The sequence below is a fragment of the Eptatretus burgeri genome, chromosome 1, assembly GCF_056783735.1.
Source record: "Eptatretus burgeri isolate ZD-2024b chromosome 1, Ebu_testis_v1, whole genome shotgun sequence".
Classification (NCBI taxonomy): Eukaryota; Metazoa; Chordata; class Myxini; order Myxiniformes; family Myxinidae; genus Eptatretus; species Eptatretus burgeri.
In genome coordinates this window covers 128,190,361-128,206,702 of record NC_140961.1, presented here as the reverse complement: position 1 = coordinate 128,206,702, position 16,342 = coordinate 128,190,361, and the positions used below count along the sequence as shown (strand labels likewise).

Here is a 16,342-nt window from a genome sequence, read left to right as displayed (position 1 = left end):
CTAAGCTATTTCCTGGTTTTTCTAAGTGATTGCGTGCCTATTATCCAATAAGTAGCCTACCAGTGGTGGAAGACATAATAATAAACTCCTATTTCTTCCTCGTCCTTAAAGGACACAATTATTCTAACCTTATGAGGTCGGCTATGGGATCACTGGTTCCGGCTATAGCCTTTCTGTAACTAGCTGCCTGTCCTGACATTAAATTGGTGGAGGTTTGGAAATTATCCGTGGTGTGGCAGTTATCCAAAACTCCGCTTGACGGAAGACACCGTGGGATATTTAACATCCACCACCAAACACCTTCAGTGCGGACAGACTGGTCCTCCGGCTTCGCATCCTTCCGATGGACGATGCACACATTGGTGGCTCATCCTGCATGCGAAGCACCAGGATGACAGTTTATAACTGGGTCGACATTCAAACCCAAAGGTGAGTCTGCATACACCTAGCCTGTTGCTTTGGCAGTTAATATATACTGGCAATTTATCATTCTACAAACACTTTAAAGACAATAGTGGTCTCCACAGGCCACTACTACAGGGCTCCACTTGCACTAAAAAGGGTAGTGTGTATTGATCATTGATGCAAGCAACAGTTTGCTTCAGTTCTCAGAATAGAGAAGGGAGATTCAATAGGAAATCAAACAGCACCTAGTTACAAGGATGCAAGAAAAGGTAGTTTATCAAAGTTGCTATTGATGTGGGAGTTTGTGACGTGTTTGTGGGGAATGAGGTCTAAAAGGAGAGGTGAAATAAAGGTTGATGTGGTGACAAGAGGGTGGGAGTGACCGCAATTTGCAAAGGCATTCCTGACTGGGGACATGAACTTCACTCTGGCAGAGGAACTGGAGGCAGGCAGTCAAGTGTGAGTCACAGCTGATGGAAAATTATGAAAACAGATATTTCAGATAAGACTGCATTTTGGTTTCACGGTTGTTTTGAGAAAGGTTGATGCATTGCTTTTGTTGCCATGGTAGGCAAAAGAGATTGACTGGCAGTTTTTTTTTTTAAATAAAGCATTGCGATTCACAATGATGTGGTGACGCATGATGTGAAAACCATGTTTTTGGACAAATATGCACATGTTGACGTACAATGGGAGCTGCGGCATTGCTTGATGGTCTGACGTCTTATCACAATGGCATTTGCAGGAAGCACATGAACTCTACCTAAACTACCCCCAAATATTCACAGGCATGCTGGTAAAAAGTGACTTGGGTGCATTCCAAGCCAAAGAATTGAGATTGTTACAGGAGTGTTACGTTGGATATCTTCACAACCTCTCGTACATGATAAAGTACAATGAAAATAATCAGGTTATCTAAATATGAATGTCGTTTTATTGTGGTCAATTTGTCTTAGGAATGTGATAAAATAGTTCTGGGATTTGAGTGTGTGTGTGTGTGTATATACAGGGTGTGTGTGTATACATGATGTGTGTATGTATACATGGTGTGTGTGTGTGTGTGTGTGTGTGTGTGTGTGTGTGTGTGTGTGTGTGTGTGTGTGTGTGTGTGTGTGTGTGTGTGTGTGTGTGTGTGTGTGTGTGTGTGTGTGATGGAAGCTGTTTTTTTGCTGATCACAATAGGCTATAATTGAATGGTGATTTTATAGTCCATTGTATAACTATAGTAGTTGTGCCCTATTTATTTGGTGCATAAAAAGACCACTCTGGATAGTTATAGAACCTGGTACTAGTGTTGCAAAAATGAAATGATTGGTTAAGGGAATTCATGTGGAATATTAATGCAAGTTATCAGCTAAAAGGATATTAGTTTATAATTATATACCACATATTATTATAGAGTACAGTACTTTGGGCTACTGTTGTATCTTGATCTACATTGTTAAACAAAATATTTTTTTCTTCATTTGTAGTTGTGTAAAAACATGATAACCCTGAACACAAATGTAGTCATGCAGGTAACTGGTATGATACTGCCATTATTAATAGAATGATTGAAGTTATTTTCAACGACCAGGAACAAGTTTTTTTTGTAAGTTCTACATTCAACAAATAAAAATATCAAAAAGAAAGTGTAACACGTAATTTATCACAATAAAACGCGACACCACAAACCCAATCATGTAACTCACATGACCTACTTAGAAATATCAGTTTCATTAACTTTTTATTATAAGAGATTGTTTATTGTTGTTGTAATGAAATGCTACATTATGGCTCGATGAAAACCACCATGAGCAGGCCCAGAGCCCCTCGATGAGTCTGCTGATGAGGTTCTCCCTGTTGCCTGCATCGCCACCTTCCATCACATGATTCGTCTTCTTGCTCATCCCATTGTCTGGTGCGTATTGTTTGAGAAAATAAACACTCAGTAATAAATTGCCATGGACAATAAATTCGTCTTCATATAAGTGGTTCATTTTTCCTATGTTGTCTTATTTGACAGTTGAACTTTTCAAGCATAATATTGTTTTTTGGTGTTGACATACCATCGTCTTTCCAGAGAGCCGGTGCTGCCAAAGCAGTTTCTTTGCAATGGTTATACGAGGAGGTTTGCCATTGCTTTCTCAGCCTTGTTTGTCCATGCCCTACACTTCTAAATGCTGAGTTTCAAGCAAGGAAGCAGCACGTACCATTTTTTAAGTCTTTGTTTTGACTCCGACGGAGTTTGAATCACCGACCAGACGATCTAATCATTATTCCGTCGTCTGGTTCATAATATTAGTAAAGGTAATAAAATTTTAATTTATAACAATCATTATTTCATTGTGTATACAAGTTTTTTTTTAAAAACTATCACTTTTCTAAAAGGAATATATATATATATATATATATATATATATATATATATATATATATATATATATATATATATATATATATATATATATATATATATATATATATATATATATATATATATATATATATTCGACCGGGCGTAGTGGCGTGCGCCTGTAATCCGGCTACTCGGAGGCTTGGGTTGGAGGATCGCTTGAAGACGGGAGCTCTGCTCTGGGCCGCGCTATGAGAGGGTGTAGGGCAGCCCGGAATCATGGCGAAACCCAATCCTTATCCCTGTGTCGTAAGAGGCGACCAGGGTTGCGTCAGGAAGGGCATCCGGCGTAAAACCTGTGCCAAATCAGTATGCGGATCATAACGGATGATCCGCTGTGGCGACCCCTAACAGGAGCAGCTGAAAGACGAACAACAACATATATATATATATATATATATATATATGTTTATATATATATATATATATATATATATATATATATATATATATATATATATATATATATATATATATATATATATATATATATATATATATATATAATCAATTAAATTTCAACAATGGGACTACAACCACAAAAAACCTACTGGAGGGTTAAATGAAATCAAAGTTTACAGTTTGGGTAAGATTAGCAGGTCATAAAGTTGTTAACACAAGAAAGGCCGAACCTCTCCCTGCGTTATCTCATTGCCCCTCAGGTCTCATGTAAGAACAACACATTATCTGTGTGTGACATGGGTTGAAAAAACAGTGCAAAGACTTTTTTTTTGCCTCTGTCCTTCGCTCGATCGTTTAGTCTGCTCAGGCACTGTTGTCTGGGTCACGACACCACGACCCGGCCAGTGGGAGGGGAAAGGGGACTCCAATGGTATCACAATCTCTCTGGCTTGACAGACCTGCTTTTGACGAATGTCCTCTTTAATAGAGCACAGCATGATATATGATCGCATGGTGATGGCCTTCATTGTTGCTACTTGTTGTCATGACTTTATGTTCTTCAATTGTAAATCATAACACCATAAGCTGCAACTCATATTTTTTAGTCATGAAGGGTAATCTAGGGGTCATTCCCTCGCACTGTAGAAAAAAAAATCTTCCACATCATCTCTGCCAGCAGTAAGTTTTGTTTTTTGAGAATGACGTAAATGCCCCAGTTCTTTGGTGAAGAGTTATTGGTAAAATATAAATGTTGAATACCTCTGCCACCAAAGGTGGATGGAAGTTTGGTATTCCCCTCTGTTTGGTTGTCTGTGAGCAAGGTATCTTAAAAAGTTATTGACGGATTCGGATGAAACTTGGTGGACAGGTTCGGTGTTTCACAAGGATGGATTTGTTAGATTTTGGTGAAAATCCGAACGCGGATCCGGATATTAGGCTTTTAAAAACTGATTCTTCACCATTGAGAGATAGGGCCAAAAAACGATATATAGCACGATAACTTAAAAAGTTGTGTATGAGTTTGGTAGGTGAGAAGAACAAGGCGATTCGATTTTGGTTCAGATCTGCATGCATATCCGGTCTATCAGTGGAATACAAAACGTAAACTGTTCAGCCTGGCAGAGGTATACGTTCTACTGGCTGCTGTTGTAGTTAAATAGTCGTGACTGGTTGAATAAAATGGTTGAAGAGTACTAAAACAACGATGTGGAAGCACTAACTTGTTGTTTTTTTTGTTGTTTTTTTTTTTATCATGCCAAGCCATATCATGAGAATTTAATTCTCACCCCTTATAATCCTATCAGCACTTGTAAATGATTTATTTACTTAATGATCATGTTCGGGGGGGGGGGGGGGCGGGGAAATGGAAGAAGCAAAAAGTTCACACTACGACTGGATGAAAACTAAGCATTTAAACTGAATATATCGACGTGTTCTTTCATTTCAGTAACTTCTCAGAAGATGTCAAAGTGTCAAAGGAAAAACAAACAAGGACATTCAACGGAAGCATCCTTTGGAACAATCCTAATTTTTAACAAACAACCTTCCCCATACTTTTAGGTTTGTTTTCAATCGAGCATATTTGAAAATCTTAACTTCTTGTAAACCATCAAACAATAAACCTTCCTATTATCTCCACTCTCAGGGATATATGTGCGATCATAGCAATCCAGAAATTGTTATTAATTAATGATAATAATACTTATTAATATTATTGAATTGATTTGAAAAAGAAACTGAAAGATTACCCAAACGATTGAAATGGCAAGAAAAGCTTTTTTTCATATAAAACTGGTGGAGAGTTTTCCGAGCAATAATCTCATGGAGTTTACCGTTGCTGTAATAATAAAGCTAATATCATAGCAATAATCGTAATAATTTGCTTATTTTCATCGTGTTATCTTGAGACAACGCCGGTGCTGTGCATGTAGATGCCACGACTGCTTTCATAGCCTGCCTTATTGTCCTCGTTTTAAGACCGGACGTTATGCGCTCACAGCCCTTTATCTTTCCCTGGTGAGTGTAAAGAGTTGAAAAGTTGAGAGTTGAAAAGTTTACGAGTGCAAAGCGATTTTTGTTTGCATGGGCATGCTTCTCTCTTTTTTTTTTCTTTTTAAAAAAAAAAAAAATTCTTTACGATGCAAGGCTTTCTCTTTTGTTTTGAAGAGGAAATAATGCATCGGAACACCGCACCGCATAGTACGTTTGGGCATTTCCTCCAGCTGAAAGCAAAAAAAGGAGTGTTCAACCCTTCTTATTGCTTGTAGTCATGCATGACATTCAAATATGATTTTTTATCAAGTACACCAATTCATCACAACATCTGAACTCCCACATCCTAAAAACCCTTTTCTTTATAGATTGCTTGGGATAAGAATGATGGTGAATTGAAATGACATCTTCTTTGAACCGAAACTTGATTGGCCAATATTTAAATAATCTGAACGTCAACCCAAGTTGTCTTTAGAAAATTTGTTCTGCTGCTTGGGTCGAGCTCTCAGAGCAAAATCTGGGGATGGGCCTTAGGGTGAAGAAACTAAACTCCATATTTTATCCTAACTACACAGCTGTTGTCGATTGTTGAGGGAGGTTAGCACGTTCGCTCAATCATGGTTTGCAGATGTGATTGGAGTAAAAATGCAAATTTAGCACAAGCAAAGGTGATTTGTTCAAACCTGCTCCGTATCACCTTCACAACATTCCTTTATTTGTATGGCCATGCACCAAAAGTGTTACCATGAAAAGTGAAGGCTGTAAACACAACACAGGTTCTCCACACCTGAAATATTTTCCAACCTTGTTATTTTGTGATCCAGCAGTCTTTGCCATAAAATAGTCGGTGGACATCTAGTAGATGCAGATATTCAATGATTTCTTGGATAGAAGTCATGTAAAGGAAATGCAAGGACTTAGCAAAAGAGGAAAAAAGTGGTGAGTTGGGTGTTTTGATAACCTTTAATATTTATTTATTGTTGTTGTTGTTGAGAAAAAGAATTACATGACATTTCGTTTTCACTTGGACCTCAATATAGACAGGGAACGAGAACGGCACTCGTTGAGCTCATCGCTCAGCCAGGCTAAACAGTTTACGTTTTGTATCCACTGATCAACCGGATTTGGATCCAGATCTCAAGCAAAATCGAATCGGCTTATTCTTGTCATCTACTCAACTCATCCACATAGTTTTATCACAATCCGTCCATAACTTTTTGAAATATCATGCTGTATATCGTTTTTGGTCCCATCTCTCAATGGTGAATAATTTTTTAAAAAATTCTCAGATCTGGATCCGGATCTTCAACAAAATCGAAATACTTTTTCCTTATCACACACTCAACCTGTCCACCAAGTGTTGTCCGAATCCATCCGTAGCATTTTGAGATATCATGCTCACAGACAGACAAACAAGAAAGATGTCGTGCAGAACACACTACTTGTGAAATCCAAATAAATGACATGCTTCTAAGTTTTGATGGGTGATCCAATCCATTGACCCAATAGGCAAATTCTGTTCAAATCAGCAGAGTACCCAGGTGTGTGGAGATTGCACATTACTTGCTGAAAAAAGTAGTCTTTGTATTGCAAGAAGACTACAGATGTTTGTGTATTGAGCGGATAAAGGGGTCTAACGGGTCTACAGGTCTAAAGCGTGTAAGGTTCAGTATCTCTTCTTCTTCTTCTTCTTTCGGCTGCTCCCGTTAGGGTTGTATATCTAACAAATCATCCGTTTTGATCCACATAATTATTTGGCACATGTTTTACGCCGGATTCCCTTCCTGACGCAACCCTGGTCGTCTCTTACAACACAGGGATATGGTACACCTATTTTAACTGGGGTATACACCGGCCCAGTACACTGGTACTCACTTCGCCGACCTCGGAAGAATGACAGGCTGAGTCAACCTCCTGGTGTATTAATTCAGTGACCCAACGGGGCTCGAACTCAGGACCTTTTGGATCCCAAGCTGCTGCCCTAACCACTGCGCCAACACCAGGCTTCTGTTTTGATAACCTTTCATATTAATTTAAGTGTAAGGTTCAGTATCTGACTACATTGGTGTTCCAGTGTAAGGTTCAGTATCTAAGGGGTGTAAAAGGTATCGAGGTCTAAAGGGTCTAAGTTTTTCAAAGGGTCTATAGGGCTCTATAAGGGTCTTATGGGGTCTAAAGATCTAAAGGGTAATTTCCAATAGCAGTGAAAGTCTAAGACTGTCTGAAGGATCTGAGTCTAAAGTGATTAAAGAAGGTCTATAATGGATCTAAAAGTGTAAAAGGTCATCTGAAAGGGTCGGAGGGACCGGACCCCTTGAAGCTTCGATTTCGCAAGTAGCAATCAGACAAACAGAGGTGAAAAGATAATCTCCGTCCACCATCGGTTGCCGAGATAATGAGATGTGTTGTGTTTGTAATAGATCGATGTTCGTCTTCCTTGCCACCTTGTTTCTGTCTCAAACCACCATTCCTTGCAACACATTAATTTAATGTTTTTATCCTCTGTTATCTGTCTGAATGTTTTTCTTTTAAAGTGCTCGCAAGAAATTGCAGCGTGAACCAGGCGGGGAAATAAAGAAGTGCCATCAAAAGACAGTGAAATCACCTTGGTCTCATGAAGCAACTCATGCCGTTGAACTCATGAAGCAACCGCTATGAGTTCATGCTCCTGCCGGTACGACCAAGTTGGCCTGCCCATCAAGTCGAGTGGTAACAATGGCAAGGAGAGGGAAGGACGCACAAATTAGAATTGATAAAAGGCCAGATGCTCATGATCTGAGCAAAGAAGGCTCATTAGGGAATGGTTCGAATGGTCACCTTGTCCCTCGAACTGCCAAACGGCATCATGCCACTCAAACGAGCCATGCCTCTCTTTCTCTCTCTCTCTGGCTCCAGAATGATCTCCCTGCTGTGGAGTCGAACTGCCTCCAGAATTCCTGCATGACTTTGCCGGGTTTGATGACAATCTCTTCTTGTCCTACCAATTCCCTATCTATATCTCTCTTCAAGTGATTGATTGGGAATGGGATAATTATTCATTTTCTGATCGTCCGTTGGCATTGAGAGCGCGTATCGGTAGGGGTTAAGGGGTTATTTTATTGTTGGTGATTATTGTGTGGCTATTTATCTATTGCATGCATGTGTTCTTTTTTTTTTGCCTGTTTTCCTTTGAAATAAATCTGACTTGGTCTTGGGTTTTATTCTGATTATTGTGGTTCTCTTGAGGTGGTCAATTAACACCTGCTTAGAGGGTATTGGTCGTGGCAATCATTGCCGCACTCCCTGTCAGTACGAGTCACCTACGGCTCATTCAGCTCGATTGGTTCAGGGCCCGGGTAGTTAAATAGCAGAGCTTGGTTGGTTCGACAGGTCCAACGGGGAAGGTCGCAGAAATCAAAGTCCATGACCCTACCTTGAACCACCGAATCAACTGACCTCTGTGGTCATGATTAAAATGACTCGTCAGGTTCGTTCTGGGAAATCGGAGTGACTGACCCGACGACTGTTACAATATGACACAACCTACAATTTATGCTTTTGGAAAGAATCATGACCTTTTGGAAGAAAGAGGTTTGATGTGGATTTGTAAGAGGTTATTCAATGAGGTTGAATGTTGTGATTGCAGAGTGAGTCAACTTTGATGATCGGTTGGTCATGTTGAGAGCCATTTTATCAATTTTATTGGCTGGTTTATTATTTTATGATTCTTTTTATTTCTTTATCCAGTTCCTTTAAGTTGTGGCTGACTTCTGGTGACATTCTTGATCATTTTTTTTTTCCAAACGTTCCTATCCTACACTGCTTTCTGAAGCACTGGCAGAGACAGCAAGGTAGTCTTTACCCCATCCATCAGGCACAACCATGATCAGCTTCTTCCTCTTCTTCCCACAACCACACCTTGCATGGTTGACTTCTCCAGACTCTGGTTCTCTGCATGCATGCTGCGCCCAAAGTATGATAGTGTCTGTTTTAATATCAGCGCTACTAATGTACATGGTGGTGTAATTTCTTCAAGCACTGATTTGTTTGTTCTTCTTGTAGCCCATGGAATTTTTAACATTCATCCCCAACACCACATTTCAAAACTGTCAATCTAGTTCATTTATTTATTTTCACTGTCCATGACTCACATCCATACATTGCAACTGGAAATACCAGATCATTCACCAGCCTCCTATTGGTTACTTTTGTCACATCTTTGTCTTTCCAGATCTTTGGTCAATCCTGACATTGTTCTTCTTCCCAACGCTACCGGCTATGAATTTATCCTCCACATTCTCCACTCACTTCAATCTTATAACCCAGGAAGATGAAACTTTCCACTATTTCCACCTGATCTCCCAATTCTTAACACAGCAATCTTCACAGTTGACAAGATCTTTCGTTTTTTTTTCGGTTTAAATCAAGACCAGATTTTCACTTTCCTCCTTCACCGTCTACAGAAGTTTCATCAAGTCCACTTTACTTCCTGCCAACAGAGTTGTATCATCAGCATACCTCCAATTTTTTACTTATTTTCTTTACTACCAAGATTTTTTGATTGATTGATTTATTTACTTATTAGTTTTATAAGATTTTATTGCCTCTTTACATTCTCTCGAAGTGGGGGCACTCTTTTATTGGGTGCTGACCTGCCTCATCATCGCCACATTATATTTAGTGGGAAAACACAGCGATGGCAATGAGGTCCGCAATTTATGATCCAGTCAGTGAGGCATGCTTGTTGGGCAAGTGTAAATGTGGTGCATGACATCAGTGATGATCAGCCTCAGACAAAACCTCTTTGTCCCTCCCTACATTACCTCCTCATTTCCATTAAATTCTGGACACAATGACTTTTTCACCCATGACTTTATGTTAAGGACAGCCTCGAGTCTGTCTGCCTTGGTGATGGGTCCAAAAGACATTAGCCCCCATGTTTTCAAAATGTGCTGTGCTGTACTCGTTTGCTCTCTTTAGCGTACTCTTCACCTTCGGGTGCCTCTCTTCTGCTTAGAAGGTATCCAATATAACTGCAATGCATCAGAATAATGCAAAAACAGATACAGTCATCTCCAGACCCATTAGTTTCCTTCTCTATTTAAGCAAAGTGATGGAATTCATTATTGCAGCTGACATTAAGTCCTTTTCACAAATGGTCTAATCTCTGACCATCATTTTGGATTGTCCCACCACTTAAATTTGAGAGGCTGCTGCATCTCCCACAATAATGGATGAATGCTCTGAGTCATAAGGAAGAGCGATGCCATAACGGTCTCTTGACATCCGTCCATCCATCTATTGGAACCATACTCTGTGCAGAGCATTGGTGCTGCCTAAGCAGTCTCCTCAGCTATTGGACACAATCTTGGACAGGTCGCCACTCTGACACAGTATACCAGCAAGCTGACACTCATTTTTGCCGACCTCAGAAGGATGACAGGCAGAGTCAACCCCACCCGGTATTAATTCAGCAGCCGAGTGGGATTTGAACTCAAGATCCTAGGATCCCAAGCCCACTACCCTAATCATTAAGCCAACACCAGGCATGTCTCTTGACATATCTCAAACATTCTAGACAAAGTCTGGCATCCTACTTTTCTTGCCAAGGGCTTGACCTGTGGAATTCAAGGCCATGTTCTTTCCTGACTCTCAAATGTATTCCTTCACTTGTGCTGTAATTGTGTATCTCTCAAGAGAATCATCTCACCTGCTCCAACAGTAGAGGCTGAAGTCGGTACCACAAGGCAGCATCTTAGGCTCAGTTCTCGTGTTCCATTTTGACTTCTCCGCCGATCTGAAAATGCTGCTTTTCTCTTCGGAGATGACTCCACATTACACTGTACAGTACCATATCCATCCATCCATTGGGACCAGACTGTGCAAAGCATTGGTGTTGCCGAATCAGTCTCCTGGGCGATTGCGCACAATCCTGGATGGGTCATCACTCCAGTGCAGGATACTTGAATGGCTAAATCATCCCAGCAAGCTGGCACTCATTTTGCCGACCTCAGAAGGATGACAGGCTGAGTCAACCCCACCTGGTATTAATTCAACAGCCGAGCAGGATTGGAACTCAGGACCCTAGGATCCCAAGCTCACCACTCTAACCATTAACCCATCACCAGGCACAGTACCATATCCGAACGACAAACTGTCAGTGACTTCCATTTTTGCTAACTTGGAAATAATGAAATGCTGGTGTAGCATTTGGAAAATGACTTTCGATTTACTTTGATCTCAGATTCTCACCCTGTCTGTTGGGAGGATTGCAAATGAACTCATGCATCCATTTCCACAATCAACCAATGGAAGAAAATCTATTTTGAACTTCTGGGCTGGACCATCACATATGATCTCTCCTGGGTAGACCATATATTTTTCGCTTTATACTGCCTCTCCTCAGGTCTTGCTCCCTCTGCTCTTTCATCCCTTTCTCCCTCCTCAGTCCATCCAGTTTTCACATGTCCTTTCAGAAACCCCTCCTTTTGAAAATCCCCAAATCCAGACTTACTGCTCATCTCCACTCCTTTGTCGAGTCTTTTTACTCAGTCTGTGCAACCCCATTCTTCCCTCCAGAGATTAACATTGGCAATGCAGGTTATCCTTTATCCATGTGATCTTCTCTGTTCTCATGAACCTTCTCATACCTTTCCGAAGTTAAGTTTCTTTCTCTGTTCTTTCTCCTCTTCCTGTGTCATTCATGTCCTTTGTGCAAGAAGATGTTGCATTGCCCCAACTGTCAATGCATGACTTTCTACCATCCATCACCTCACTCTTCCATTGAAACAAAACGTTTCTTTGGAGAAATTTTTATATTGCTAGTGCCTGTATTTTAGTGTGTGTGTGTGTGTGTGTGTGTGTGTGTGTGTGTGTGTGTGTGTGTGTGTGTGTGTGTTTCCAAACAAAAGGAAAACCAAGCTTCCTCTTAAGTATATTTTTTAGAATTATAAATCGACATCAATAATAACGAGAATGGCATTCGTAGAGTGCATAGTCTCGCTTCGCACGTTCATTCTGAACAAATATATCATCGTTAACTGAACACGCTACTATTATGGCCCACTGCTATTATGGTCCATATACCCATGTCATCCATTCACCCTGTTATGTCACATAGTTTCTTGGCATGCATTATGACATCCTAAATTTATTTCTTCATTCACATCAGGTCAAAGATGAAATATATGAAGTTGCAGATTTTTCGGATAAGGATTTCAATTGAACCAATTATGGCTGGAATACCGCTTCAGTGATGACGTCATCAATGTCACCCTATATACTCCATGGGGAGTTTATGACATGCCAAGTTTCAATTTTTTTTCTTTGAGCAGTTTTGGAGAAAATTATGTCCAATTTTTTTCCCTTTAATCCACTGTGGCTGCCATACCATGTGACCTTTAACGTCAGAGTTAGCAATTAAAGGTTATCCTTGGGAAGCCCCTCCTACGTTTGAAGTTTTGTACCAATCGGACAAGCGGTTGCAGAGAAAACCATTTTAAAATCGAAAATATGTAAACATGGACAGACACACAGACATACAGACGGGGCATCGCAGTAGTGTTGTGTCCCCTTTGTTGCGAGACAAATTTATTTCACACCAAATTATTTGATAAACGAGATGCTTTTCCATTCCTCATTGTACGAATGCCTTTCTTCGACAGCAAGATTGCTAAGAAGCTATTCTATTGTACAGTTGCAGATGAAATAATTAGGACTATGAAATAATATGTGTGATGAGAGTTATGACATTGTGATAATCATACTAAGATATGCAATTTGGTGTCTGTCCATCTGTCCGTCTGTTTGATCGAGAATCATTTAGGCATTACTTATCGAACCTCAACCAACCTTGACAGGAGGACTAAGGGTCACACAATGGTTGTTGTAATGACCTGGTTCCCCCACCCCCCTTCACCAAGGGGTTTTCCGCCTTGGGCAAAATCCATGTTCAGGTGTAAATCCATGTTACGAGAGCTAATCGTCACATTTTTTTCCAAGGCCACTTCTAATAACAAAAGCAATAACAACACAAATGATAATAGCATAATATTAATGTTATTATAAAACAATATTAACACTAATAATATCCCCTCTCCCCAATAGGTTTTTTTTTTCTTGGACAAATGCCATATTGACGTGTATAAATAGCTTATCATAGCATTTTGTAAGGCACCTCTACCGGAAGTGAAAAAAACAATACAAAAATAATTATATACCACAAGCACGTATGATGACCTTTTAAAATAGTCGCTATTGCTGTTTAACACTAAACATAAAGGAAGGAAACCCGACGTTCTTGAGGCATTATATGAGCTGAGATGTTCTATAAATGCAATTTACAGGTAGTGGACAAAAAATTAAAGCACTAATGTAAAGTCACATAATAGGATGTTGGGCCACCACGTGCGGCTAGTACGGCCTGTATGTGCCGTGGCATAGAGTCCATCAGCATCTGGAATTCTGCAGGAGGTATGCGGCACCATTCTTCCATGAGAAAGTCATTCAACTCACACCTTTCAATGGAGGTGGAAAACGCTGTCTTCGGTGTCATTCCAGAATATTCCATAAATACTCGATTGGGTTCGGATCTGGTGACTGAGAAGGCCAAGACATATGGATAACATCAGTGTCATGCTCATCAAACCATTGGGCAACTGCAAGTGCTCTGTGGATGGCAGCATTTGGGGATCTCCTCTTTCAGCCACGCTCGCCATAATTATAGGCAACCAGGCGTGTGCAGCATTTCTATACATGACCCGAAGCATGCTGGGATGTCATTTGCTTAATCTACATATGGGCCACACTTGTGTAGAAGACATTGCTTCGTGTCCCTCATTTACCCTGCTGTTTCCATTTTTTTCTCCACTACCTGTGTATACCCCAGAGAGAATAATAACTCCCTGATGCTCCTGCAAGGAATGGGTGTATTAGTACATTAAATCCTCCAGCGAGAAAAGTGTGATTAGTGATGATGAATTGATAGGTGGACTGTGCCTGGATGCAACTGAGGTTGTGGATCTACTGATGTAGACAATCTGCTGATGTGGATCCACTGTTTCGAAAGGCTCTGGGCTGAAAGGATCGAAAACCTCGAGGAAGAACAGTGGCCAGCTGATGATGCGGAGAGTCAGGAAATCAGTCAATTGCTTACAAGTTCAGGTCCTTACTTTAGGTAAAGTAATTATTTTGAGGTTTACAATTAAAATAAAGTTTAATATCACGTGTTGTGACATTAACACCTTTAACAGCAATCCTTTAAATTGTATTTTTTTTTTAAAGAATAATTGATACTGTACAATAAATAAATAGAATTGTGAATAACAGACATGAAAAAACGAGGTTGTGTGTGTGTGTGTGTGTGTGTGTGTGTGTGTGTGTGTGTGTGTGTGTGTGTGTGTGTGTGTGTGTGTGTGTGTGTGTGTGTGTGTGTGTGTGTGTGTTATATTGCCTGTGTATTATACAGGATGTTTATAAAGTCCTTGTGCAACTTTAAACTTTAATAACTTTGGATGTAAGATAGAAGCAATCCGTTAACGCCATATATGATAGAATCTGGAAGAATAAATGTCAGTCAGTCAGTCAGTCAGTGTGTTTCCTCCATAAATCCGAAACCATGAAACCGAGCAGGCTAAAACTTTCCACGCATATGAAGGGAACTCCAAGGAAGTGCGTGAATGAAAACGGTGTTTGGGTGAATTTAAACACCCCTCTTCAATATAAATAACGGACTTATTAAATTCAAAAAACGGCTTTAGCCTTGGTCAGCCAGCCCTCTCTCGCACGGGTTTTGAGCTTTGTTTTGGCCTGCTCAAAAACGCCTTGCCTTGGAACAGGCCGCAACGGTTTCTTCATGATTAAGCACTCATACCAAAACATTTTTTCACTTTCGTCACACATCATCAAATGCCTGATCTTCGTACTGACAAATTACTGCATGCATCACTTTTGTAGCTGCTGTAGTTTTCAAATTTAGAGCTTGGAGTAATTTTATGCATTGTATGATGCCGTTTTCCATGATCTACTCTCATGGACTAATCCAATATATAAAGCTCTGTCTAACCACCAGCTGACTCACCAGCTCACTCACTGACTGATATTAAAGACAGGTGCCTTCTGGGTGATGTAAAAAGCTGAAATTTTGTGTGCCAATGGACATCAAAGCCGGTGTGTGTGCCAATCAATGGTGGACAATGGACGATGGCCAATGTGTGTGGACATTTTGTGTGCCAATGGACACCGGGAAAAAAAAACACAGCATCATCGGACAACATCCGAAAATGAGAAAATATAAATAAATTAAGATTTTAATTTTTTTTTTTAAATGAAAAAAATGCAGGTGAAGGAGACCCGAGACAATTGGGAAACATGGTTCATATGCCTACATATTGTGTTTGCAGAGCCCGCTAGTTAAAGTATATCATCGAAATATGATTTCGGATTTTAGGATTGAATCTCATGGATGAAACTAGAAGGGTACTCAATAGAGCGCAAACCTCCGCCATGCATTTCCTGATCCAGTAGAACATATCGGCCCAATAACTTTGTGAGATATCATGTTATATTTCGTTTTTAGCCTTGTCTCTCAATGGTGACGAATCACTATGAAATTAAATACTTAAATATAATAAAATAAAATTAAATATAATAAAAGTGAGCTGAAGCAACCATGTTATTTAGAGGGAACAGTGGAGTTGGTGGAAATCATGGAGGAGGAGGGGTGGACAGCATTAAAGAGGATGAGGAAGGGAAGAACATCAGGTATTGATGAGGTGTGTGTAGTGATGCTCGTTGCTGTGGGACAAGTCAAAGTTAATTGGAAGAAGAGGCTGTTGAACGTATGTGTGATCGAGGGTTTGATTCTGGAGGATTGTAGGACAGGGAATATTATGCCAATATGGAAGAAGAAGGACGATCTCAAAATGGTGGTACTGACAGAGAAACAACAACAGAGGTTGGAGGTCTGTGAGAACAACTGGGTCAGGGGGATTGTGGGAGTGAAGATGGTGGATAGAGAGAGGATGGTTGAACTGAGGGAGAAGATTGGTGTGCAGATGAACTTGACGAGGAAATTGATAAAAAGCCGGCTGAAGTGGGCTGGACACTTGGTATGGATGGGGGAAAAAAATAATGGAAAAGAGAGAAGACAGTTTAAAGGTCCACAGAAGC

At 40.2% G+C, this 16,342-nt stretch overlaps 1 long non-coding RNA gene and 1 pseudogene across 1 annotated transcript; both read left to right on the top strand.

Annotated features, from left to right (window-relative positions):
* Window positions 1-457: 457 nt before the first annotated feature.
* On the top strand, window positions 458-8,394 carry LOC147035387 (uncharacterized). Its single transcript, XR_015062276.1, has 3 exons — window positions 458-2,305; window positions 2,468-2,694; window positions 7,729-8,394. It is a non-coding gene; the product is annotated as an uncharacterized LOC147035387 (long non-coding RNA).
* Window positions 2,899-3,039, top strand: LOC147035388 (signal recognition particle RNA; annotated as a pseudogene).
* Window positions 8,395-16,342: the final 7,948 nt, after the last annotated feature.